At 37.3% G+C, this 27718-nt stretch overlaps 1 protein-coding gene across 4 annotated transcripts in view; it reads left to right on the top strand.

The window, feature by feature from the left end:
• STK3 (serine/threonine kinase 3) overlaps positions 1 to 27718 on the top strand; it is a 139175-nt gene that overhangs the window by 40959 nt on the left and 70498 nt on the right. The window lies entirely within an intron of this gene.

A 27718-nucleotide genomic window follows, 5' to 3' on the forward strand; every position in this document is an offset into this window, starting at 1 on the left:
AAGGAACTTTTTGAGGAAGTTTTGCCACATTGCTTTATTAAGAGCCTGTACTCCCTTCTTCCCACAGAGAAGATTGATATATCTTTCTGGTTTCTGGGACTCTTGAGAGTACAAACCACATGAAAGACTGGATCCATCCAATAGTTCAGTTCTCTTTCCCTAGAGATTTGCAAACGGGTGCAGAACTGGCCTGATAATCTAGTTTCTTTTAATCAAGATACTACCGTGGTGGCAGTATCTGGCTCTTCAGAGAGAGGAAAATGACACCGAGCAGGATGTAAGGAGCAGAAGAAAGTAAAAGGTGGGGATAACCGCAAACAGGGTTGGGTTGAGTTCAGCTTCAGAAATCCAGAAGATGCTACTGAGGTAGGACAGGGGAAGCTATATCAAGTCTGGAAGAGGTCACCAATGAGAAGAAATCAATACTTTTATGAAGGTTCACATTCATATTTGTTTGTTTAATCAGCACAGATGATATGACATTAGCATTGATACACATGCTATGAAAACATTGGGTTACTTGAGGTGTGTATGAAGATTAAGCGGAGGTGGACAAGGTCCTGTTCTGTCCACATTAAAGCTTTTGAAAAGTCTGCAATCTGATGTAATTGTCTTCCTCTAGGTATTACTTTTCTTATCTACTCTCCTTTTTTCTTGCATCTCTCTAACTTGGTTTTTTCCTTCAGTGAAGAGGTGATTGAAAGTTCACATAGTAAAACTGTTGCAATATAAAGAAAGTGCAGTTAAAAGTATTTGTGTTTATAGAATCTAGCATAAATGTTTCACTGTGGTTTGGAGAATGCATCTTCACTCCTTCATATCACCAGATTTTTTGGGAGTAGAATAAATAATGTTCTACTGTTAAAAGTATAAAATCTTTAAATTTTTAAAAAGATATCAGGTTTGTTGGTTGCATATGTGCACAAAAAGGAAATGTTAATCTGTTATGTGTAATAAAGTAGCAGAAGTGGAGAATATTTGAAATTTGGACTGGAACTGGAGTTTAATTTGAATTAAATGGAAAACATTTATTTCATGATTCTAAATGAGGATTTAATTAAAATTAAATTAGTTCATCTTTTTAGACTTACCCCTGAATAGGAAATTTGAAACATACTTCAGTTGATGGTTGGTTTTCTCTGACTTTGATTAATCACTTTCAAAGTAAGCGGAGGATCAGTACAGTAACTTCATAATTACACACAAGTGAGTTAACTTGAAACTTTAACTAAAATAACTGTAAAGGAAGTTTGATGTTGGCTAGTTTCATGTAATACTGTGTATCTTTGGTATATGATTCAGATTTTCAGAAGTGCTAATCTGAAAAAAGGGCCATACCAAGATACTACCCATTTATTTGCAAGATACTTTAATGGGGAAATATTTGACCTGGGAATATTATTTTTCAAAGGTGTTGGAACAGTAAGTGGAGGCTGAATGAAGCCATGAAATTGATGGAAGGATTCTTGATGACTTGAGTGAGCATTGCATCAAGCCCTACATCTGTAAGCGTTGTTAAAGACTATTTGATAGAACTGTTAATGTGGGTAAAGCCAGGAATGTATTCAACAAACCTAGTGCTGCACAGGTTAACATTATTCTCTGCTGCCGAGCTGGCTGCTTTCTCCCTGGACAAATGTTAAAAACAAACAAGTAAACGAACCCCCACCAAAAAGCTCATTCATAAATCACTGTCGATCTGCTCATTTGTGATGTTAGTAAAACTGCAAACATGGATTGAAGTGCAAAGCAAAACTATTTTGCAACTTGAAGATCTCAAGAAAATTATATTTGAAATAGGCAATCGGTAGTAAATCATCAAGATGCATTGAAGCTAGAATCACAAGTTTAATGGTGCAAGACTTTTTATTAATTAACTTTACAGACATTCTTATTTGAAAAAGCTTTTCCATCATTTTTAAACATCATTGTGTGCTGAATTTATTCAATTTCTTTTAAACTTTCAGTATGGACTTGGAAACTTATTCAGCAAGGCATTTATGCACAGACTTATGAGAACTCCTTTTACTGAACATTCTAAAATACCCTGCAGGATATTGTAAAAAATAACACAGATCTAAAAACTTTTAAGTGAAGATATATATATATATATATATATATTTACTACAGATGCTTCTATTTCTTTTTGTTGCTATCATCTTTCAAGTTCCAGGATTAACACAAAACATACAAGTTAATTTCTATGCAAAGGTCTGGCAGCTAGCTTTATTGAAGAGGAGAGAATTTCTGTATTGCTTTTAATTGAAGTAGGTCTGTTTGGATTTTTGTTTGTGACTAGTGCCTTGTTAAGCCAAAAAATAACTCAGTAAATAATTTTAAGAGTTTCTTGGAAGCTTGGATCAACGCTTCTTTATTAAAGGGAATGATATGTTCATTTTTTCTTAAACTTTACCCTGTTTTATGCCAGTATAGCTACTTGACTTGGAGAAAGTGCTTTAGAGAGACTTGACTGCTGTATCGCCATATTCTTAATGCTTTATTACACTTCTAAAAAGCAAAAGTGTGTATTTACCTGGGTTTTAGTTAAAGGGATATTTCTTTGGTTTTTTTTTTAATCATGTGGGAGAAAACTGCAGCCAGATTAAGAGGAAAATATTACGCTTCTATTGCTACTCACCATCAGATTTTTAAATGTTTTAAGTCTGTACTGGTTGGTTACTTTGTAAAAAGAAATCTAAAAAATTGCTTGGATTGAAAGGAAGGTAAAATTTGGAATGGAGAAATCTTATTAAGACTGTATGTGCCCTGTTTCTGTCTAGGTATTATGTTGCCTTAAAATGTACACGAGGTCATTTTTAAAGAGGATGATGCATATTTAATGGAAGAAATTTATTTAAAAGGAAGGGTTGCCAATCAGTCTAAATTTGTTTCAGTTAAAACTTGATGGTCTAAAGACAACTTATAATCCTTTTCTTGTTATAAAGTATTGTCAAATTTGTAGTAGTATCAGTTAAAAAGTTTATGGAAACTTTGTTTTAAGGTGGTTTGAAATAGAACTAAATCTTTAATTTGTATTTGATGGCACCTGTTTTCATTTTGTTTCCCCGGCAACATCAGTGGTATCAAAAATTGCCTGTAGACCACCCTGGTTTTAGAGAAGAATGAAACCAGCCTGGCTTTTTCATTTCAGACTTTTATTTTACTGACTAAATACTTAAACAAAGCTCTAACACACAGTCAGTACTTTGTGAACAAACCCAAATGATTTGGATATGCAATTTGTGATTTTTTTGTATTAGGATTTTCTGTGTTGATGTCAGTGTGTGTTACGTTATTTTAAAAATGGATTGAGAGACTATATAGGAAGTACTTTTGATATCCCATGGCAGAAAAAGCTTTGTTGTCTACCTGCAGAAAAGTAGAGTAAAAGTTCACAGTTTTTAGATAGTGTGGTCTGTATGGATCCCAAATTTTTATTCCAGATGTGGGTTCTCATTATTGGCATTCCCATGGGAAAGAAAGCCAACACAAGTGTTAACTCCAGACTTCTTTCTTCTGTGCCTCTTTACCATGTCTGAGAATTCACACTGATTATGAAGATGATACATATGGCATTCCAAACACCTCAAATCTTAATGCATTATCAGTTTCTAGTTTGTGTTTCAGAAAAGCAAACATGGACGTAATTCCTGGAAATACTGCTTATCATTACCTGCCTAACTGAAAAACTCTGCTTTACCAGCAAAAGCCTCCTCTGCAAAGTGTATGCCTGAACTCCATGTTACACTGTTGATGATTGGAGGTTAAAAAAAGAAAGAGTTGGTGTTCTGGTGGAGCAAATCAGAACTATACGAGAGAAATTCTCATATATAGTGAGAATTACAGAAACACTGAAGTGTCTGGGGAGTTTCAGGTGTGTTTTACGTTTTCGATTCTCCCCCAGAAATTTAGAATAATTTTAGAAAATATTTTCTGAAAACAGATCACTTCATTACTGTAATAGTGGGGCAGACCTCTGATGGAATTCAAGGGAACCTCTGATGGCCCCTGCAGTACGTCCCAGTGTCCTGGTGCTGTGAATGGAGGCTTGGCAATAAAGATGGCAGCCCAGCATTCTCTCTGCTGATGCTGCTCCTTTTTTTTTTTTTCATGCTATGAATGTTTACATAGGTAAATGCAAAACAGGTAGCATTAGCAAGCACAAGATTTATGGGCAAACTGACATGCATGTCTTGAAATAAAGTAATCTGTTTCAGCCAGGATGTTCTGTAAGAAATGCAGTAATCATGAACTCTGACCTTGGGACAGAGGGCATGCCTATGTTGGGCAGGTACAGACACAAGTGAGCTTTGCCCGTGCTGTCCTCATTTTACTTTTCTCTACAAGTTTCTCCAGAGCAAGTATGCGTGCACTTTAAATACTGTTTTAAAAATTTTTGTTGGATGAGTGAGGAGTGTTGCTCCATCTTGCTTTTCATTTGTTTCTCTGAATAATGTAACTATTTGTGCAAACTGTATTTTTTTGATATTCAGAAGCAGTAAGGATTTGATTTTTGGTGGTGAAAATGAGCATGTGTAAGTTCCTAACTTTTAAAACAAATTAAAAGAGGAGCTTTCATGAATTCAGTGTTGTTTAACAGTCAGATGAATTGAATTGTGTAGCAAAATCAGTACAAAGTTTCTTCAAAGCTGATCCTGCGTGCATTTGTGAATTGTCATATATAAACGGTGACTGTTAGGCAACTGGATGTGAAGCCACTTTCTTGGTGTGAAAGTATGTGGAGTACGAAGTAGCTAGAAGGTTCTTGCTAGACTGGAAATACTACAGTAAGCTGACAGTGCTAGAGAAAGGTCTTACTGCGGTAGCCCTGAATGAACAGTAGGACGAGCTAAAAGCCAAAGGGCACATCTGTCTGAATGGGCGTTGAAAAGTTGATGGGTACTCAGATAGCAGTGCTCTCAGAGGGCAGTACGTGACTTGGCTCCAGCTCAGCAGCAGTACACTGTGCTAATGTGCTCTGTATCTAAAGTACCATATCTGGCCTCTGAGCTCGTTTACATGTTTCCATCTGTGTAAAGAATACCTACTGTTTCAGGCTGTAGTTCATAACCTTTAATATTGGGTTCATTCATAGTGCCTGGACCGAGTGGAGGCACAGAAGTGCATGTCTCTAAGTGCCTAAAGCATACGCTGCAGTAGCTCTGATGCTGGCTTGTTGACTTTATACCAGGTGGGGGTAGATTAAGATTTGGTTCAGCATAAAGCTAGCTTATACAAAGTTTAACTTATTAAATTTTTAAATTAAGTTTTTAAATTAACTTACTGGAGGAGAGAGAGTGTATTCTTTTGCAGTGTTTCTGATCTGGCATTAAGATTCTTAAAGCTGCTTTAGTATTGCCTGAAATGAGTTTTGATAAAAGTCAACTGGCTTAACATGCCCATGATATGGCTGCACAGCACAAGCATGACTGTAATGGTGACAAACACGTCTATGCTAAATGTGTTTTATCTGGTGTGTGTCTTAATAGCAGTGATGATGTGGTGGAACAGCAGTATGGGACAGCTGGCCAATGGTCATGGACAAAGCTGCTCAATGAATGCAGATCGATATTGCCATGACTTGACTCCGTCCATTCTAGCTCTACCAGAATGGTGGAGTCACACCCTCAATTGCACCTTTTGTCCTCCAGGGTTCTTCTGAAAACTTTCACAAAAAGTCTGTAAGTTAAGACAAAAATTCTCAGAGTGTGAACTGTATAAGGAGAAATTTAAAATTCCTAAAGTGAAATAATAATTTAAAAAAAAGCTTTCAGAAAAATCATTGAGAAAATAATCAAAAACTTTAAATGCCTTTGCTACTTTTTTTCCCAATTTAATGAAAGTGTAAAATTTAATCACCTTGGCGTGCTGCCATGGAAGGAAACACACCTTAGGTGTGTCAGGATTTTTTCACTTAGTGTTTTATGATCTGTCGTGCTTGTCTTACCTGAGAAACTTGTCTGGTATCATCACTGAGCTGATTCAAATCTGTGATTTGATAGAAGCTTCTTTTTGTTTGTTTGTTTGGGTTTTTGTTGTTGTTGTTGTTTTTGGGGGTGTTTTGGGGTTTTTTTGGTGGGTGGCTTGGTTTTTTTTTTGTTTGGTTTTTTTTTTTTTTGTTTTTGAGATGGGGTAATTTTCTACCAAAATAATGAGTTCAGTTCATTTTAATGCTGCTAGAGAAGCACTGGAGGAGTTGGAAGCATGTGATGGGAAAGAGTAATCTCTCCTTCCTGTGCTGAGAAGCTGTTACATCAGCATAATGGTATCAGTCACCTGTGCTGACACAGCTGGTTTTTGAATAGAGTTGTAAATTGTTTCATTGATGTAATATTGGTTGGGGGTGGGGGAGGAGGACTTCCTGGAGGAAGAAATACCTGAGTATACATGAACATAAAGGCTTGCAGATGGAGGATTTGTTGAGAAGCTGCTCCCCAAGAAGCCAACCTGTCTTTCTGTCTTGAAATGTTTGAGAGTTATGGATTAATATTTTTAAAGGTTCCCAGAGATACCAAATGACCCTGTATATTGAGTATCTGAGCTTTCAATAGTACCTGACTTCAAAACAAATTGAAAAATTAAATGTTTGTATTTATAGTATTCAAAGAGTTAGGTGGAAAAACCTAAAAATTTTGGGAAGAAGTGCTCTGATTTCTGAGACGCATCAATCATTTAGATCAAAAGACTGGTGTTTCTTGCCCCATCAAAGAAACTAGGAGGGGATTAACTACATTCTTGACTACGTAGTCTAAATTTAATCCCACCCTTTATTTCTGAATCACGCAGAACACTTAAATTACTTAACAACACATTTTTCACTGTTCACAAAAGCTGTTCTCATTAGACCTGCTTTTGCACGTTTACTCATAGACTTTGATTTATGCAAAAGGGGGTCAAAGCAGGCTGTTGCCCTTTCACGTTAGATCTGTTGTATATGTGTTGAAACATGACGCAGTTACAAGCATCCACTTCGCATCAGAACTATATCTGTTTCTGATTCATCTGCCTCTTGAAAGGCAGATTTGCCTTAATCTACCTTTTGTTGGTAGATTAAATGATCCCTGTGGTTATTATTTCTTATGCCTGTATTTGACAGGTAATTTCAAGACGACTGTTTGGCCTGTATCTGGGCCTGTATTTAGGCATGCTTTGCTTTCAGCAAACGGTATCACACAAATCAGTTTCCTCATATTTGAAAAAAAGGATATCAGTATTTGGTGCTGTTGGGCTTTATTAACCCTGACATTAGGTTAGGTACAGTTATGCAGGAAAGAAAGTTTAAATGAAAACAGTCTCCACCTTCATTTCTGTTTCCTTTATCACCTATTCCTTTGTAAATATTTTAACATAACTGCAAAGCAGGGGTAAAATTGTGTTTCCAAATAATAGTGTTTGAACTGTGGTGTTAGCTTCAGATTTTTAAAAAATAAAAATAATTTTAAAAAAACATTAGGGCTTTATATATCTGACTACATATTGTTGACGATCCTTGCAGGTGTAGATCTTTATATAGCACATTTTTGGCTTCCTGGGGCAACTTGAGCTCATTGGCTGGCTTTTTGTAGAGTTTGTTCTTGATGTCTTAGTACTTCTTATGGATGAAGTCAGTGAGTATGATGTTCATTTTCATAAACCATTAAGAGCCACGTGATTAAGAGATACATGTCTTCCAGGTATTGTTTCATGCACTGAGTGTGTTCTTAATAGTCTAGTTAAGATGTTACCTTGATTACTTATGTATATTCAGAAAATAAGTAATGGTTGGCTCAGCTTTCTTTCTGATCTCAAGGGAACTTACTTCCTCTAAAATTAACCTTTGCCGTTACTGGAAGAAACAAATCTACAGTGAATGTCATAATTATGTTTGTAACACAGTTAACTCATAACTGTTATATCAGAAGACACACGGTGACTAGATGGAGACTGGCAACCCTGGCAATTACACATTAAATTTTTTTTTTGCCTCTTATAATATTACTTGACACATCTTACTAAAATAAGCAATTTCGTAATCTAGAATTTCGGTGATTGACAAAAGTCTCCACCTTTTTCAGTTTCCTTTGATAAATATGTTTTTATAAATAGCCTTGCAGAGTGGCTTTAAAGGCAGTAGACTGGATTGCTAGGGGCCAAGACACCAAATCTGGAGCTAAAGACCACAACTGATAATATCTTCCTTTTTATTTAAACTGGTGAATTGTTACCTAGGCTCAACTGCTGTAGTAGACTCACAAGGTGAGTTGACTTCTGCATTATTCCCTTCACTAGCTTATCTTTTGCTTTTGTGTTAGGAATTGAAAACTCTGTCATTTCACAACAGCTATGGCCGAGCAGCCTTTAATAAATCATTAAATAAAACTTAGTTCATTTATTTGTTTCATGTTTCAGTACTTGTAAACATTCAGGGAATTTTAGTGTTAAGTTTGTAAGAATTCTACTAGGCTTTTGACATTGAAATGGTAGCTTTTGGTTGCTGTTGAGACTTCAGAATTTAACAAATAAAGATTATCATCTGCAAGAGAAATTTGCTTTGCAGAGTAAAATGTTATGTTTCTAATGCCTTTGCATTTCAGCTGGTGATGGTTTAAATTATGACACCCAGTCCTGTGCCTTAGGGCTTGTGATTCTGTAACTTTTTTCAGATGTATCAACTAAGCATTGCCTAATTTGTTATGAAATTGAAAGAAAAGTTTTTCAATAATTCTGACTAAGTTGTGCTGCTAACGTCTGTTTCCAATAAAATATTGGTAATATGATAAGGATTTGAAAGAATTGTATGATTACTGGTTTCAAATAACCATTCCAATGATATTCAACCAAAGGCGGCTTTTCCTTCCTTGAGAGAGACATTTATATGTATGGGGCGTTAAGGCCAAGTGGCAGAGAAATCTAATGCTGGGTGGCATGCAAAGGTAAGGCGTCTTTGTTTTTGGATGCCGTTCTTTATGGAAACTCCGGCAAATTTATAAGTTCTACATGTTCACTTATTCAATTTATCATAAAGTGTATTTATAATTTAAGGAAATTTGTTGAGTATTCACTACTAAAATGAAGGTGACTACTTGTTATAGACAACTAAAATATGTATGTTTAGGTTTTTAAATTTTTAATTAGTATTTTTAATACATAGAACAGTGGTTCTAAAAAAAAGATTTTGTGTCCTTTGGCAGGTGTGGGTTGCATTCTGGAAGTGGAGGGTGTTAGATGGCCCTGTTTTGAGCCAGAGTAATGGTTGGCTGGTCTTCCACTGTAAGTTAAGGCCAAACTTTGATGCTTAGTCTGTGTTAAGATCAGGCAAGATCTGCTCAGAACTGTTGTCTTTCTCCCCGATTTCCACATGAATTTTCTTCTCTTCCACCTCATTTCTTATCCTTGGTGCTTTGGCTAGGCAAAGGGGAGCTATCCGGCAGGCAGGAGAGAAAAGGTAAGTAAAGCCAGAGGGGTGGAGCTTGGCAAAGTCTCCGTCTTGAGAGGCTGCAGTTCTGTTTCACACAACTTCTGTCTCCACATCTGTGAAAATTGTGTGTGTGGATTTGTTTGAATTACATTTTTCGTTTTCATATATGTGAAGTCTGCATATTAGAGGAGAGGGTATGCTGCACCTGACTCTAATTTGGTATTTTTTATGACTTGTTTAGGTGCAGTGTGAGGAACTTCAGTGAAGATGAGAACCCAGCCATGGTGATCTCTTCACTGAGGGAACCTCTGCTTTCAGATTTTTCAATAGTATTTGTTTCACCTGTATTTTGTTGTATCTGCATGCCAGCTTCCTAAAGAGAACACCAGTGGCTATGAGGTCAGCGTGTATGTGTGAGTTGCTAATGGGAAATACAGGCAAATCATTGCTCAGAGGCAGAGCAATGAATTTAAAAAAACTTGCTCCAGAAGGTACATAGATGGTCAGAATCCTCAGGATTTTCGGACAAAAATGAACATCGTATTCTTCATAATCTCTGTCCCGTGATTACGAGCTACTTCCAAACCTGTGGAAACCTGCCTCCATTGAGTGAAGGTGAAGAAAACAATGAATTTTTATTTTTACTGATATTTTATATATATATGGAGTTAGTTCTTTGGGAGATACATGTGTCTATATAAAACCCACATATCAGTATCTGTACTCAAAGAACTCATGTGTGTGTATACATATGGAGTTTTTTATACACAGGGATATATAGGTATGGATATATTTCTTAAAGAATTCTATATAAACACATGAATTCTTTGATTATATGTTTGCAAATAATGCCCTATTACAGCTGGATATTTTTAGGCAGACAAAACCTGTGGATTTGTTTAATTTTTTTTTTTTAATCTCCATATTTACTACCACTCAGAAGGCATTGTTTGTTCAGTAATTTGTATGATGTCTTCTTGCTTGACCACAGGAGTGGGAATAGTTGGTCTCTGTATAGCTCTTAATGAAATGTTTGTCCCTAAGAGCTAGATGAACTTAAATCTCCATTTGATACTAAAGTGAGGCTCTGTCAGTTTTCTTGCTAAGAATGGGTGCTTTGGGAATGCTAAACTAGTGTGTAGAAAATGTTTGTTGTTTACGTGGGTCTGGTTATATATTCCCAACATTAATTGGATGTCAAGTATATCCTTTGGAGCTCTGATAAATTCTCCTCTTGGTAAATCATTCTGTATTTATCTGTACTGCTAGGCTGATTCACATGAAAACATTTTATCTTTGACTTCCAGTCATTGGATATTGTTGTATGAAAGGTACAATTACAGGCATTGAATCTCTGAATGAATTCATCCGATCTAAAACTTTTGCTGCTGTTTTTAAGATCAACTTTTTAGTTTAGTCTGTGCTGGAATTACAATTGAATTGTTTGTCTTCTCTCTTAACATGGTTCCCTTCTAAATTGTTGCTTGTGTGAGTCCAACATAGTACAGCATTACAGCCCAGCCATCTGTAACAGACATGCTCACAGTCCCTCTCTTTGTTTCCGGCATGTAAAGGAACGGTGGAGGAGTCTTGCATCTCCCTTTCCTTTTGCATGGGTTGTCTGTGGAGTTTGCTACTGCTTAAAATAAAGGCCTGCTTAAAATAAGTGAAATTTTCTTCAAGTGAATGCTCTTTATCCTGGTTGGATAGCTTGTTTAATCATCTTTATGGCATTCCTAGCTATGTTTTTACGTTCCCTTTAACTTATGAAGGCTTATTTCCTTCTTCACTGGGCATGTCCATTTACAAAGAAGATAATTCACTGGACACTGGGCTTGTTGGGGGCCTTGGTTATGCAGTGCCTGGGGCTCTGCCGCAGAAAAGGTCCTTCGGGGTATGCTATGCTGGTTTTGAGTCATTGGTCCTTGTAATGAGCCAAGAGAAACTGCAGGAGGACTAATCATGATATCACCCTCTGTGCTTTCTGGTCTTGCTGTCTGTTCTGGAGAAACCCTTGCTTTATCACTTGCACTCAGTGGTTTCAGGCTGAGTGCCATGTCTTCAGGCAGCCTTTCTCTACCTGAAGTTTGAGCCAGTAGTCTTCAGCAGCTTTCTAGCTCTTGCTGTCTTCTAATTCAGTTGCTCTCATTTCTGATTTGCGATAGACTTGGGTGCACTTTGCAGCCTGGTGTTAGGCTAAATGTGTAGAGTTGCAGAGGGAAGGCATCTGCTTCAAATACAGTGATAAAGACTGTTCCACAAAAATTTAAGGACTAATAGAGGTGTAGAGTTTGTAGGTACAGTCATGGCACTCTCTTAATGCAAAGTCTTGTGGTGACCCTGTTTTATATTAGCATATTGCTTTGGTCTGGATGAATGGACTGTATGTCCGAAACTTGTATCCACAGCGTGCTGAGTTGTAACTGACTTTGACAATATCTCTGAGGCTCAGGTTGCCTGGTATAGATAACTTCAGTCGTCATCCGGTTCTAACAAGATGATGACACTATCATCCACCTCTCATCATTCACATCAGGAGCTTTTTACATAAGAGCTCCTCTGTGGCCTGGGGGCATTATATGTACATATGGCCAAGAGGAGCAGTCTCTCCTTGGAGAGGAGATACGTATCATATGTACATATGACAGACAGGAATAGCTTCTGACAGTTTTAAGAAAAATTTGCATCTGGGACAATGTTTCAGGACTTATCATTTCAGATGTGGGACTTCCAGAGGAGGTCTTTTTGCCTTGGAAATTCACAGGAAGTAGCAATTCTCCCTATTCCTTGTCAAGCCTTTTCTTCAGGATTTTTATCACTTGTGTTACTTCTCCATTTATTGGCTTCTGTGAGGTGCTGCTTTTCTTCAGTTATGTTGTATTTGAGTGCTATGCTAGGAACCTATTCAGCTAGGAAGTGTGCTGGAGCGTACTTTTGAGGTATTTGAGAGCTGTCTGGACATGATCCTGGGCACCTGCCTCTGGGTAGTCCTGCTTGAGCAGGGAGGTTGGACAAGATGGCCTCCAGAGGTTGCTTCCAATCTCAACCATTCTGTGACTCTGTGGTATCCCTCAGAAATTGTTTCAAGTCTGTAGTCACTTGCTTCCATCCACACCTTTTAATACCATTTTCCTTTTTGTTGACCTTGGATCTCCAGGGGACTGGAGTAGTTGATTAATTTTGTGACTTTGTGCAGACCTGACAGAATTAAGTTATTTTCTTATGTTGGGAGGCTAACCAGCTGTCACTTTTTTTTTCCCCAAATTGTATGCATCCCTCAACTAACATTATAGATGCAAGGCATGCTTTATTTTTCAGTTTTCTTATGAATATCTCTTGCCTCTATTGTCTGCTGTAGGAAGGTCTTTAGATACTATTATCTCAAGCTGGGGACCATCGTGCTGGATAGAGGAATTTCTGTGAAGCTGCTTGAGTGGAATGAATACATAAAATTAGAGCAAGAGAGAGAGGTGAGATCTACAGTGTTTTCAGAGGCAGGAGTTCAGCCATCTCCAGGAAAGCAGGGCTCCATCACGTATAACAGTTGCTTGGGAAGACGAAACATCCCCGTGTCTTTCTTCTTCCCCCAGCTTTATATGCTGAGCATGACATCATATGGTATGGGGTATCCCTTTGGTCAGTTGGGGTCAGCTGTCCCAGCTGTGTCCCCTCCCAACTTGTTAGGCACCCCCAGCCCACTTGCTGGTGGGGTGGCGAAGAGAAGCAGAAAAAGCCTTGACTCTGTAAGCACTGTTTAGCAGTAACAAAAACATCCCTGTATTATTAATACTGTTTGCAGCGCAAATACAAAACATAGCCCCATACTAGCTACTATGAAGAAAGTTAACTCTTTCCCAGCCAAAACCAGCACAAAAGCACTGTGCCATTTGGAGGCTGTTCAAGTGAGATGAGTCTTGATAAGATAGGCTTTGAGATGCTTTTCATGAGAACTATGTAGTTTACTCAGTGAATAGTTATCATATTGCTGGAAAGCCAGGAGTATAAACACTAACATATCTGTTGAAGGAGAGAAGAAAGGCTATTTACATGGAATTGTATACGGCTGCCATGTCTTGAAGAACCTTTGCATTCAAAATTCTTTCCCCCTTCTGTCTTGAGGTCCTTTTGTATAAACTGGGGACAAACTGCTAGAAATTAAGGGTATGATTTAGCCCGTTTATGTGATATTAGCATTTCTAGTCAACGCTGCAACTGTTGCTATGTTGTTTGCATACTTGAGTGATTGCAACAGCTACATTGCTAAAATGTGATTTTTCCAGTAATATAGGCTGTGAATTTTTATTCCCTGAACTGTTTGTGAAGGAGGGTTATTTCTGGTGTACCTACAGTAACAGGGCTTTGCTTTCAATTGTGGGGGTGGGTGAGGTGGGAGTTTGTTCCCCCCTCCCCCCCCCGCCCGCAGTGTCAGTCATTGTACCTATGATACAGGTCTTTGAATGGAACAAAATGCAGCAGGTTAAACCAGACCCTAAAAAAAAATTTAGAAATTGTGATTAATAAGTGTTTGGACACGGCAGTACAACACAGACCGCAGATCAGAACCAAAACCTATAAAATTTTGTCAGCTTTCCAATAAAATATTCTAGGTTGAATAATTTGGGAATCTTGATAGATACTTGCTATTTTTTTCTTTTTATACTCTCCCTTCAGGTTTGTTTAAAATTTGGTTTAAGCAAAGAAACTGAGGTGCAAGGCCAGTTCATGCTATTGTGGGTCTCTTATCTCAGTGTCTGTATATCATTCTGGCCTCAGAATGTTAAATCTTATGCTATGATTTCTTAATTACATGAAGAAACTTTTTTCCTGTGCCCTTGATTCTGTAGAGTGTTATCATGTACACACAACTAAGCAGTTTATCTGCATGACTTCTGTGTATTTCCTCTAGGGTGTGCAATATTTTAAAGATGATGACCAAGTCTGGAAGACATTTAATTGATTGTTAATTAGTGTGTGTTGTGTTATGCTTCTGTTTCCTGCGTTGGGTGAAGTTTGTTAAAAGCGGAGCAGATCATGTTGGGAGGAGGTGGAGATGGGTACAAAACCTTGAGATGAAACAAATAACAACTTGCGTAATTCAGTGTGCTATAGAATAAGCAACTAACTGGGCTACAATTTTAAGTTTTACTTTAGCAGTCGATACTACTGTTTGAAAGATGGAAAACTGAAAAAAGAGATGTCCGATCCAGACATGATTAGAATGAATACCATTGACAGTTTTGCAGTCAGTTACACTAAATCTAAACCGATGTTTTATTTAGTAGCATAGATTTTAATTATCAATTTATAGCTAGTGTTTTTGTCAGAGCAGGTTCAGCCCTTGATCACCACTAAGACATTAACAAAGACATATTGTTTATTTGCTTCTTGGAGATAAGCTTGAAGATTTTCCTACTCCTCTGGAACTAGTTTCTCTGCATTATCAGTAAAGGTTATTGTATGGCTAATTACATGGCAGTTCAGGTTGATTTAAGAATACAAATGTTATTGCAGAAATAGAAGAGGCTTAGACCATTATTATTTTTAGTGTTCACTTAATCTCCAGTGCTATGTTGTTCTTTTTTACTGTGGTAAGTTCAGATGAGCAGGCTTGAAAAGGTTAGTTAGCCACTGGGGATTTTAAAAATAAAGTGGAAACTACATTGTTTGTACTTCTTAGAATATTAAGAATGGGGTTTTCTTAAATTATGTGGAGAAAGGAAACAACACAAACGTCTCATGAGTCTGTTCATATCTATTGCCTCAGGGTGGGAAAGAGATGGCTTTTGAATTAGTACATTTCAATGTGAGAAATCTAGAAGGTGTGCAGGAAAAAAAAGGGTAGTTTTTAGCTTCAGTTCTGTGTTTGATGTTAGTCAAACTGTAATTCAAGCAATTGTGTTCTGTAGCCACTGTATGACCTACCCAGAGGCAATCAGCTCCCCCTCGCCCCTTTTTTTAAAGCCTAATTGGCCCATGTTTAGCTTACTAAATGTCATCTGGACTCAGTAAAAAGCAAGTGACCTGCATTCAATTAGTGTAATTGTAATACAAACAGAACATCTCATAGTTTTGGTCTTATACAGGAAAAGAGAAAGTTGGAGAGATTTTTCAGTTTGATAAATAAAACTGAAGATACAGAGAGCCAACCTGGGCTCACAGTTCTTTTAACCTTTTTACTGTCTCTTAAAAAATAATAATTGGAATTTGAATTTTGTCTGTATGGTTTTTCTTTTGGAACATTTTCCCTTCTGGAAGAATCTTCCTTAGGATATATGTCATGCCAGTTATTAAATCATGACCAATTCCAGTTTTATCAGACACAATAAAATTTCAGAAAGATAATTTATTTTTGATCTACCTAGCCTGTCCAGAATTTGGTATATTGTTTTACCTCTGTTATTTGGTAGGGTTACTTTTGAACACCATTATGTAGTTCATATTTTTTGCTTTCTGTCTAAGAGCAGTGGTTACACCTACCAAGATAATGAAGTGCCATGAAGAACTGAAGTATTGTTTCCTGTGGTATATTTGAATTTTAACTGACTTTGATCTTGTAGCTGTATTAATCACTTTGACGCTAGTCTTACAATTAAAAAAATAACACCCCTTTTAAACCATTGTGTAAGTAATACTGTACCTTGGTTTCACTTCTGTTTTCGTTTGGTAATTCAAGTGTTCAGATTTTACTTTGTGATGCCTCCCACTGCTCCTGTCTGCATCATGGCCTATGAAGTAGAAAAAAAAGTTAGGTTTGCTCTAACAACTGTAATTCCTTACAGGAAAGGATGTAGATAACTTTTAGACTAATCTAGCAGTGACATTAAGGGGCTACAATGTAAATTATATTTTTATGATGGTATTAAGGAGAATATTGGAAATACTAGCTAGGCAAGGACAGCAGCACTGTTCTCTGTAAGTACCTGGCAGCTGGGAAAGAAGCGCCGTTGAGTTTTGTATTCTTGTGTTCTGTCAGGGGAGGTTTAGATTGGACAGTAGGAAGAGTTTCTTTACTGAAAAAGCGGTCAGGCATTGGAAGAGGCTGCCCATAGAGGTGGTGGAGTCGCCTTCCCTGGAGGTGTTCAAAAAACATGTGGACGTGGTACTTTGAGACATGGTTTAGGGGGCATGGTGGTGCTGGGTTGACGGTTGAACTTGATGATCTTAAAGGTCTTGTCCAACCTTAATAATCCTATGATTCTCAGTACCTTGGGTGTCAGTGGAGCAGAGACAGGAGAATTTGTTTTCATTCTTTGCTTGAAGGTAGGGCTTTAAGATGTAAGAACTTAATATACCAATACTCTTTCATAGACTAGAAAATCTTCTGTAATTAGACATTTCTATTTCAGTGGGATGTACGCATTTAATATTTGGAGTATTGTATTCTGTCAGTTTAATTTTAGTTCTTAGTTTGAACACCACAAGTGAATGGGTCATTTTCCTTTGTGCTGGTGGTTTGGCTTTTGCTGTCACCTGTTTGTGTGTTGCCATTGTAAATGGTTAAGTAGGGAGTAGCAAACATTGTTGTAAGCATTGTTCCTTTCTGTTTCGTGTTTCTTCTGTTAAACATGATCATTCTGTTTCTGTACCTAGGATGACCAAACATGATAAACCTCTGCTTTGGGGTTTGTGGTTTTTTTATTACCAAGGTAATCTGTCAGCCGCAATAGGTTTTAAATTCAGTGTGCAGAATATTTTTTCTAGCAAGACTCTGTTCCAGTTTTGACATGACTAGATTAAATTTCTGCTTTCTTTTGTGCTACCAGTAACCTCTCAAAGTATTTACTTTTAAATGTAAGTCCTTACATAATCCATATCAAATCAGAGGCAGAGGAGCTGTTGCAGGAAGAGAGCGAGCAACCTGTGAAGGGTGCACATGGTATTTCATTTCACTTCATCTTTGTGTAATGCACTCTTCCACTGAATTTTTGGGTTAGACATAGGGAAAATACTTTGTCTTCTGAGACTGTGTGATTTGCGTGAACACAGGGCAAATGGGGAAGTGGTGGTGGAAAAGATCTTGGAAATGTGCCCAAATTTTGGTCACACAATTCTGAAACTCTATAATTTTTGGTAGAATACAATGACAAATTCTGGAACTTCTTGGGTAGTTTATTTGAAACTTTCCTACACTGTAACCTGAATATTCTTTGATGAAATTTAAACTTCTTAGCTCTTTTGTTCTTTATAGACTTGAAACAAAGAATATTTTATCTTTCTTTGAAGTGGTGTTTAATATGTTGGAGACAGTTATCATGTTTCTCACTATAGTCACCTCCTCTTTAGACTAAGCATTCCTAAGTCATTTAATCTTTTCTTGCAGATCTGTGTTTTTCAAATATCTAAGCATTATAGTTGCTTGCTTTTGAGCCATCTTCAGTTGGTTCACATATCTGAAAGTGTGATGCCTAAAACTGAACACAGTACTGCTGCTTGAGGTCTAATGTATCCTGAGTAAAGAACTACTGCATATTTTTTGAATGCCTTCTGTCATTACTGCTGAGTGTGGTTATGGATGAGGTTTCACATTTAATGTCCATCTAGTTTACTACAGCTTTTTCTCACAAATATAAGTTACTCACTCCTTGAATCTTTCATTAGTAAAGATAATTGCAAATGCAGTTTTTCCACTTCATGTCTCAGTAAATGTTAATATATTTCTGGATGTAATCACTGCCTCATTTTCTCAGAAACTGCAGAAAATACTGTGGGAAGAAGAGAATAAGATTTTTATTATTAAAGCAAGCTATTCTGTTGGAGTTTTCTTGAGCGAAAGTAGGTTTCTTAGTCTGGGTAACAACTGGAACCTTGAATCATAGAATCATAGAATCGTTAAGATTGGAAAAGACCCTTAAGATCATCAAGTCCGACCGCTAACCTATCACTGCCAAGTCCACCACTAAACCATATCCTCAAGCACCACGTCTACCCTTCTTTTAAATACCCTCCAGGGATGGAGACTCCACCACCTCCCTGGGCAGCCTGTTCCAATGTCTGACAACCCTTTTGGTGAAGAAGTTTTTCCTAATAACCAACCTAAACTGCAGCTTGAGGCCATTTCCTCTCATCCTATCGCTTGTTACTAGGGAGAAGAGACCGACCCCCACCTCGCTACAGCCTCCTTTCAGGGAGTTGCAGAGAGCAAGAAGGTCTCCTCTCAGCCTCCTCTTCTCCAGACTAAACCACCCCAGCTCCCTCAGCCGCTCCTCATAAGACTTGTTCTCCAGACCCTTCACCAGCTTCGTTGCCCTTCTCTGGACACGCTCCAGCAACTCAATGTCCTTCTTGTGGTGAGGGGCCCAAATCTGAACCCAGTATTCAAGGTGTAGCCTCACCAGTGCCGAGTACAGGGGGACGATCACCTCCCTGCTCCTGCTGGCCATGCTATTCCTGATACAAGCCAGGATGCTGTTGGCCTTCTTGGCCACCTGGGCACACTGCTGGCTCATGTTCAGCTGGCTGTCAACCAACACCCCCAGGTCGTTTTCTTCCAGGCAGCTCTCCAGCCACATAATGTATGCATTATGTCTTTGAATTTTCAAGATAGTACTGAATCAGGGGTAAGAGAACTATGGTGAAAGAGGACTAAATTAATCAAAAGAGTATTCCCTGGATTCAGTCATGTAATGTGCACTTTTGGAATAATTTCCTTGTTTTGTAACTGATAAGCAACTAGTTGTTCAAGTTCAATGCTGAAAAAAGTTGTTCAGGTTCAGGACTCTCATATTCTAGATCTCTTGGGTTCTGTGAAAGGGGAGATTTACATGATAGCAGGATTATTCTATCTGAGAGAGGTACCAACATTAATGAAGACACCTTCTTCCTCTTTTGATTCCTGGACACCTGTGTGGCTGGGAAATATCTTTTAGGCAGCGACTTGCTTGGCTCTTGAGCAAAGATCTGCTATAATGTATTATATGGTCTGAGAGGCTCTTAAATGTTGGTGAAGTTCCCTGAGGATTATGGTAGAACCTCAAATTGGCAGGTGGTCTGAAGTGGCCCCATCTGTCTGTCACGGTTATTTCCTCACAAAGAGGAGGTGGTGTCTGTCACTATCAAAAGAAAATTTTATCCTATACAACTATGTTTAAAAATACTTTCCAAGTCTGTGTCAAGTAAAAATGGAATTAGAAGGTTAAACCACTACATCCATCTGATACTTCTTTCAGTCTAAGGACGGCTTAGTATCTGTTTCCGTTTTCTGATGTTAACACACCCCCACATGACACACACTCCCACACATCTTTCCCCCCGCCAATCTTAAAAAACCCACATGTGCATACATGTGTGCACCCTTCTTCCCCCTCCTGATTAAATGTATCTTTCTCATCCAGTGCTGAGATTGAGGATACTTTTCAGAACAAGAATAATGAATTAATTTGTGGCTCATTTAGGTTTTGCTTTTGGTGAGTGAAATTGTTCGAAAAGCTGTCTTAGATGGTGTCCGAATGCCGCAGTTCCTTTCAGGTGTTTGACACTTGTACGTATGTGTAAGACTTGCTGGCTTTCACTGTCTTGTTTTCTGATAGTGTTTGGATTTTTTTAGTAATCATGTTTGGGGTTTTTTTTGTTGTTGTCCCTGGACACCGTAAAAATGTGGAGATTTGTAAATATTGTGAATGTGGACTTTCAATATAACCTTGCAATAAAAAAGTAGTTATACTGTTTTGCGACCCTATGGGATTATTTGCACGTTAGGTATTTTTATCTGAAAATTCCTGTATATGTTAATTAAAAATAAAAGTTAAGACCTTTAGCTGCCTGGGGTAGTTTAAGCATAAAACCTCGAGTAGCCTGATATTACTTTTGTTTCCAGTGAGTGCCTTTGCTTTAAAAATTGTTATTTCACTTATGTAAAACACGCTTGCCTTCCCACCAAAAAAAAAAAACCAAAGAAGCCAAAGAAGAGTTAAAAAGCTTTCATGAGATTGCAGGTATTTCCATGCTTTATTTTTCATTTCTACAGAGTTTCAAAAGGCATTTGTTGCCCTTCTTTAAAGGCTTGCTATCTAAGTTGAAGGAGGGAAGAATTTTGCAGATCAGATTGCTGCCTGTCTCTTCTGTTTTAACTTCACTGACATCAATGAATTTGTAACCTTGCAGGTGAAATGGGAACTTGAATATTACATCTCTAAATAAAAAGGAAATGGGAGGACAATGTTTGGTTGAATGGCAGAATTCAGGAATATTTTGTGTTGAAGGGTTGGGTTCAGGAAATCGAAATAGACCTACTGAATTGGATATAAAAACTCAAACTAGTCCATTTTGAAGTAGAAGATGGAAAGTTGGGACAAGATAATAACTGAAAAATCTACAGGCAAAAGTCATGAAGAGTTCCCCAAATCACAGGGAATTATTTAAATATGTTGGAAGAAAGCCTGGCAATATATTGATAGGTCTGATGGACATGGAGAAGAATAAGAAATAAGCAAGCAAAAGAAGGCCACTGCAGATAAACCAAGTTCTGTTTCTTTGCATACAACTGCATCAAGTTGTTTGAGTTACTTCTAGATCTCTTTGGATAGTACAAGTGATGACTTACGAGGCATCAAAAAACTTTCAGAAACCAAACAAAACAAAAAACTCCCAAAAAACTGGATAAATTGGTAAATTGACTGGCAGTAGGACAGCATGCTGAGGTGGTATTTCTGGGAAAAGATTGGTGGTAATAAATATTTTTATTACTCATCTGAAAAAAGGGTTTGATAATGAACAGACATACGCAGATGACACAATCCTTTTAGATGAATTAGTAGGGGGAACTTGCTCTTTGTCTTGTTAATTGGATAACAGCCAGTGGAATAAGTTCTGCCTTTTAAATATACCAGTGCATATTTGTCTCAGGATATGGTACAACTTTAAAGTTATGATATGTGATGGGATTTAAAAATCAGATGTATAAGTAAGCTTGTTTAAAACCAGTGAAAAAAAAAATCCCACCCAAAATGAACTTGTGGCCTTAGAATGTAGACTTCTTCGAGCTGTTGTCACAGAACAAATTATCTGTTCTTATGAAATGTAAAGCAATTTTTATTTTAAAGGCAGGATCATAGAATCATAGAATATCTCAAGTTGGAAGGGACCCAAAGGAATCATCAAGTCCAACTCCCACCTTCAGTAGAATGAGTAAGTTCAGAGGTGAACCTGGAGGCACAGTTCTGTTGCGTGATGGTGCTAATGAGGCAAGGGTTGATGCTTTTCAGTAGATTTATCATTGCATTTACTATTGCAAAATGCTTGAGATTGTTATCTTTACATTCTTGACCTATTGTAACGCTGTCAAAATGCTATGAACTTACTATCAATAATAAACATACAGGTCAATATAAATGGCTCCTCTTTCAGTAACCCATCTTTGCTGTTAATCATGTGATTATTCTTTCCATTATGTATCTTTTCTGTGTTTATTACTTTATTATTTTACATCTTAAGTGCATCATACTTTGCTTTGAACAGCAAAGGTCATCATTCCAGAGGGAAGCTTGTGACAATGAATGGCTGTTAAACCACTGGGAACAGTTGTGGGTTTTTTGGTGTCACCCCCTGCTCCATTCTGGTATTTTATTTTACTTTGTTAAATGCATGAATACTGTGAAAATTCCTTAAAAAGTGTGAATATGTGAGGTGTCTGCCATTTTATCCTAAAATAATTTGAATGTCATTTTTACTGTATGTAGTATTGTGTATGTGATTTATTCAGTGGCCGCTACTAAAGAACTATCAAGGTTAGCACAATAGAATTGCATGTTAAATGTCACATATATTTCCCTTCATTAGAATTTAGAAATTCTCTGTTGATTGATTGTTTGTCCAGAAATTCTCTGGACTAAATCTCTACTTATCCCTTCTGCCTTTAGGCCTGTGTTAATAATTCTAGCTGTGCTTCACTGGGAGCTTGAGGCAGGTGGGTGTAACAGCATGGCGTTCTTGTTCTGTTACTCAGTTGGATGAACAGTCATTGCTAACTCTCAGTGAAGGAAGTGCCTTTTTGGTTGAACAGTGATAAAACTTAGAGTCCTTGCTTAATGTTGAAAATGTAATCTTATTGCTAGGAGTAGGTGTTTTTAAATATTTGGTACTATCAATTTTTCAAATTAGTGAAAGGGGAAAAGTGTTTAATTTCTGTTTTGATGATCTAGCTTTCAGAATAATGCAATTGCTGGTTTTTTTTTGTTGTTAGTTTTCAGTGGTTTGTTTATTCTTTTTTTTCAGATGACATTTCCAAACATTTTTCTTTTGAAAATTCATTATTCAACTGAAAAATTAGTAACTTTAATGAACATTTTCCCCCCTAAATTGGTAACAGCTTCTTCAATATTTTAGCTAAACCAAAAAAATGTGTTTTAGCTAAGATATGGGAGAAGCAGTTACCCATTGGGTGGCTAGATCCCTCTGGAATATTTATTCACTGAATATATCTCCAGTAAATGCTTTTTATGACACACAGTTTCAAAAAAGTGTTCGTGGTAAATTAGGAGGATGAAACTTATTTGACAGCTTCTGCATTTTACTAGTCTTTCATTCAGGCTAAAATGTCCAGATTTTCCTGTGCAAAATTGAAATGAATGCTCTGCTTAAGTGTGTTTTTTTCAAGCTGCTTCTCTGTTAGAAGTGAGGTATGATATAGGCAGTGAAAATGAAGAAAATAAAACTGTGTAGGCCACTGGATGCAGTTTTGAGTGGTTCCTTCTTGATCTCTGTAGTTCATGTTGCTCTTGCTGCTCTTTACTAATCTCAGTGATGCTTACCTCCCCCCAAAAAAGAAAGATATAATTGGATGAGTAAGAATTGGTGTGTGACTGAGAAGCCACTTTTTTCTTTCTGAAAAGAAAGAGTAAAAAATGGTATCGGCTGCTTCAACAGAAGTAATATTTCACCCAGAAAGGAATAAAGTTGTTCAATTGTTTTGAATCACACATTCAGATTCCAGTTAGGGGTGGTTGTTTTTTTCAGACTCGGGATATTGAGAATCTCCTTGGATCCAGTATCTGATAGATGTCTGACAGAACCAGACCTGTTTGTCATTCTGCACAGAAAGTGTAAGCACACTAGATCTTCATGAACTACTGTGTTTGCAGACAGGAGGAGGAAGCTGGTGATTTTTAGGATGCTTCTAACACTTAAATTTATTATCTACACTGAAGCAAATAATAAACTGACTTACTTGTCTTTAAACACACAAAGCATTGTTCAGTACCTTTGTTTTTCACTGTTACAAACTTCTGCAAAAAACTTTGTTACAATATTGTAGTTCTGACTTAAAAAAAACCAAACAGGCAGCAAGGTCAACAAAGCAAAACCAATGTGGAACCTGCTAGTATCTCACCCGCCTTGTCCGTGCTGATGTTACATTTCTAGACAGCTGTTGAATTGTGCAGTTGAATAATCGGTGGTGTTGCAATAGCCTTTTTGCAGGCTATTCAAGAAGGGAGGGAAGTTCCACGACATCTATCACCAAGAAGAGAAAAATGTGTCTTTCACCAGATTCTTTGTTTCTAAAGCTAATAAAATGTTACAATATTTAAAATTTAACACCCCCAGCCTTAAATAAGGTTTCATACTCTAAAATGTATTACTGTGTTTAAATGTGTTTTGGAGTTCATTTTCTGCAGTAGATTGATAAACTAAGTGTAATTGTGGTGCCAAAATCTATGGAGTCACAAACGGCCTGTGAATGTCTTGCATCCCTACCCTCTTAGGAAAAAAAGTTTCTCTTTGTAGATTCTAGCAAAGGGAGCTTAACAGCATCAAAATTATAAAATGGGCACAGTATAAAAATCTTTGCTGTCTCCTTCAGTAGCATTCGTGATACTGGGCAAATAATAAGAGTAAAAGTTATTCTTTTGATTTCCTGCTATTTATTACAAGTCACTTATTTAAACTAAACAGTAGAATTAAGTAATTCAAGGAGCAAAAACCCAAAAGACATAGTATCTCTACCAAATTACCGTTGATCATTTAATGTGTTCAGGCAGGGTAATACAGACGTATTACCCTGACTGACAGGAAGAATGAGCTGCAAGGATTTTCTGATTAGGAAATTCCAAATGCAGTATATGAGGGTCTCACTTTTCTTTTGGCGTTTCCTAATTCATCTGATTAAATTTTCATGCCAATATAACTGTTCAGAAAAGAACCCTCACAATAAAAATGTTTTCAGCCTGGACTTCATTTAAAATGCTAGGCCCTTTAAGAATAATAAAAAGAAAATAATGTGCTGACTTAGAGTTCTGCTCTCGTTTAAGACCTGGTCCTCAGTCCAGTGTTCAGCTTAACTGGAACTGGTGGCTATTGGGCAGGTAAGTGTTTCCAGGCAATGGTTATGGTAGCAACTGTTGGATTGTTCAGTGTCCAGTTCAGAAGCAGCCACTGAAAGCTGCCCTGAATGATGTGTCTTTCCCCCACATCCTTTGTCACGTACGTACTGTAATTTGCCTTGGATTCTGTGTTCAGAATGCGGTGTGTAGGGCTTGCCTCACAGCAGTGTATGAAAAACGATTCAAAGTAGAGAGTTGCGCTCAAGGTTCGTAGGTGGAAGGGCCAGTTCAGGGCAAATTTGGAATGGGCTCTCTGTTACAGACAGGTGAAGACAAACACTGTTTAAGCTGCCGCGGTCCCTCAGGCCTGAGTTCTGATGTCTTGCAGCTTAGAGTTTGTTTTGTTGGGTTTTTTTTGTGGGGGGTTTTGTGGTTTGTTTTGGGTTTTTGTTTTGTTTAAAGATGCTTAAATGGTTAAAACTGAAGACTGAGTCATGAGCTAACAAGTTGGCTGTGTATCTGATTCGTTACTTGAGTAAGACTCGTCAGTCTGTCTCAGACATGAAGGGAAAAATGGAAGGTGATGTTGAAGGTGGGAGAGAAGAATTAGCCCCAGTTCTTTCATAGTATATAAAAGCCTTCCCCCTCTAAAAAATTTCCTCCTAATGTTTCCTGCGGTTGTTACTCCCAGTTCAGCCCGTGTAACTGGGTGGATGGTAGCTTATGTTCAGTGCTAGCTGGTGCTGCTGTTATGGTTTGGTTACTCTTCTAATCAACAGTTGCCTAACACTGGCTGTAAGAGCATTGCCATCAGCCCTGCTGTGAGTGCTCAACTAATACCAATAGCTGTGGGAAACTTTTAGGGGAAATTATTAGTGGAGTGGAAGCAAAAAGATTACTACAGGTAATAGTTTGGGAGAGCACAAGGAGGGCGAAATACAGGGTAAAATGAAAGAAACATGAAAAACCCTAAGTCTGTTAGGTTTCCTGCTTCCTTTGGCACCCATGGAACAGAGTGACTGAAACAGCTTAGTTTTGTTTTAAAATAGGACAGAGTTCTTTTAAGATAGAAAAGATGTATTTGACAAGATATTGAAACAAAAATGAGGAATAAATTGCTGTCAGATAAGCGTTTTGTTTTTATTCCTGGAGATTTGGGACTAGCTTTATAATTCTCCAGTGATTGCTTTGCAAGCTTCTTGGAAGCTAAATCATAGAGTATTTTGAAAGAGAGAGTGGGAGCTTTGTTTTGAAAGAAAGAGGGAGCTTAACTTTTATGCAGAGAAATATGCAAGCCAAAATGAAGAAGTAGAGGGGGAAAATAGAATTGAACACCAGCATTTCAGGCTAGTTAACGAAAGGGAGTTCTGAGAGATGGGGGAGAGGTATACGCTAGCAAGCTCATGGCATAATTAACAAGTTGGACTAAACATTTGGTATAAGTAGTTTCTATATATATTTTTGTTTTACAAAAAAACACATGTAACTTTTTTCCCCCCGTTAACACAGCTCAAATCACATACCAAGATGTAAAAAAGCCTACAGTTTAAGCATTAAACAAATATGCATGTTTCTGAAGTAGGTATTTTCAACAAACATACAAACCCTTAATGTGGATTTAGGGCCCTAACTCTAGCTCTTGAATATCTCCTTTTGTGACTTTTATTGCCTGCCATAAAAGAATGATTCATGAATTCCCTCTTTCTTCTCATTGTCCTTCGTGAATTATAAAGAAGTCATTACTTTGCTGTGGTTCTTAATTGTTGTGTAGTTGCTGAAAATAATTGGCAAAGGCAAATATTTTTCCCAGAAGGTTGGAGCTGAGTAGGACTCTGAAACTAAGCTTTGCTCACCTGCCAAGAGACAGGTCAATGTTTATTGTCAAACAGGAGGTATATGTTTTGACACCATATAAACAGAAGTTAGTAGTCTTCTGTTACAGCTGTGTGTTTTAACAGCTAGCTCTGCAGTAGCTATTGAAGAGTAGCTAAAGATAAGATTAAAAGTAATCAGTTCAAAGTTCAGGAGAGATCATTACCTTCAAGGACAGAAACAGTTGAATTAGTTAGGCACTGCTTTATATCAGAAGCACTTCACTTGTACTGACAATTAATCTTGTATCACAAGTGAATTAACTAAGGCCAATTGCAGAGTAATAGAGTGCAGTGTTTCCTATCGGAGTTCATATACTAGTTTGGCACGGCTGCCCACTGAAAATATAAAGCCATTGTAGCATACATCTCTATTAAACAAAATCCCCAGGTCCTTTTTTGTCATCCTTGTATTAGGCAGATAATGAAATTAGTTTTGTAAATGTTTAAGTATTTGAATTAAAGCAAATTATTCAGTACTGAAATACTTTTTCATTAAAATTATAGTAAACAGCTTTTGCATAATTATGCATGGGTTCTGCTTTTCTTCAGCATATGAGAAGAATTTTAGAATGAGGATTTGAACAAGTTAACCCAACTTTCAAGGCCGGTCAGACTTCTTAAGAAGCTATGGATAAAATCTCAGGAAGTTTTCTTCTTATCATGTTTCAAGCACTTGCTGAGGCTTCTGGTGCCTCTACTATGTTAATGGTGTACATAATCTCTCATTTAAATTTTTGCCCTTTTCTGCCTATGCCTGTAGAAAAACAAGCACATATGTTGTGTAGAAGAACAAAAAGTAAAACATTTACTCCCTTTCACTTTGGAAAATGTGGTTGAATTAACCTGTTTTTAGAAGAAAATAATAGCTTATTATTTCTGTCAATAGACCTAGCTCTGAAGAGCGTGTTGCCGTCATGTGTAAATCTTAAGCAATGATACTGAATGCGTTTGAAATTACATATGGAAGTTCAAAATTTCCAATTCTTTTACAGTAGTCTCTCAGAATTGTACTGCTTTTTTGCTCCTACAAGTGTAAATCTATGGTTAAAGGAAAACCTGGAAAAATAATAAAGAAAATGGCACAGTATTTGTAATCTTAAGTAGGAAAAGTTTTTTTAATATGGCATGAATGCTTTTTTCCTACTCAAAAAATCTGTCAGCATATGGTTCTTGACAGTATGACATTTCTGTTA

The sequence above is a fragment of the Phalacrocorax carbo genome, chromosome 2, assembly GCF_963921805.1.
Source record: "Phalacrocorax carbo chromosome 2, bPhaCar2.1, whole genome shotgun sequence".
In the NCBI taxonomy this organism is placed as follows: domain Eukaryota; kingdom Metazoa; phylum Chordata; class Aves; order Suliformes; family Phalacrocoracidae; genus Phalacrocorax; species Phalacrocorax carbo.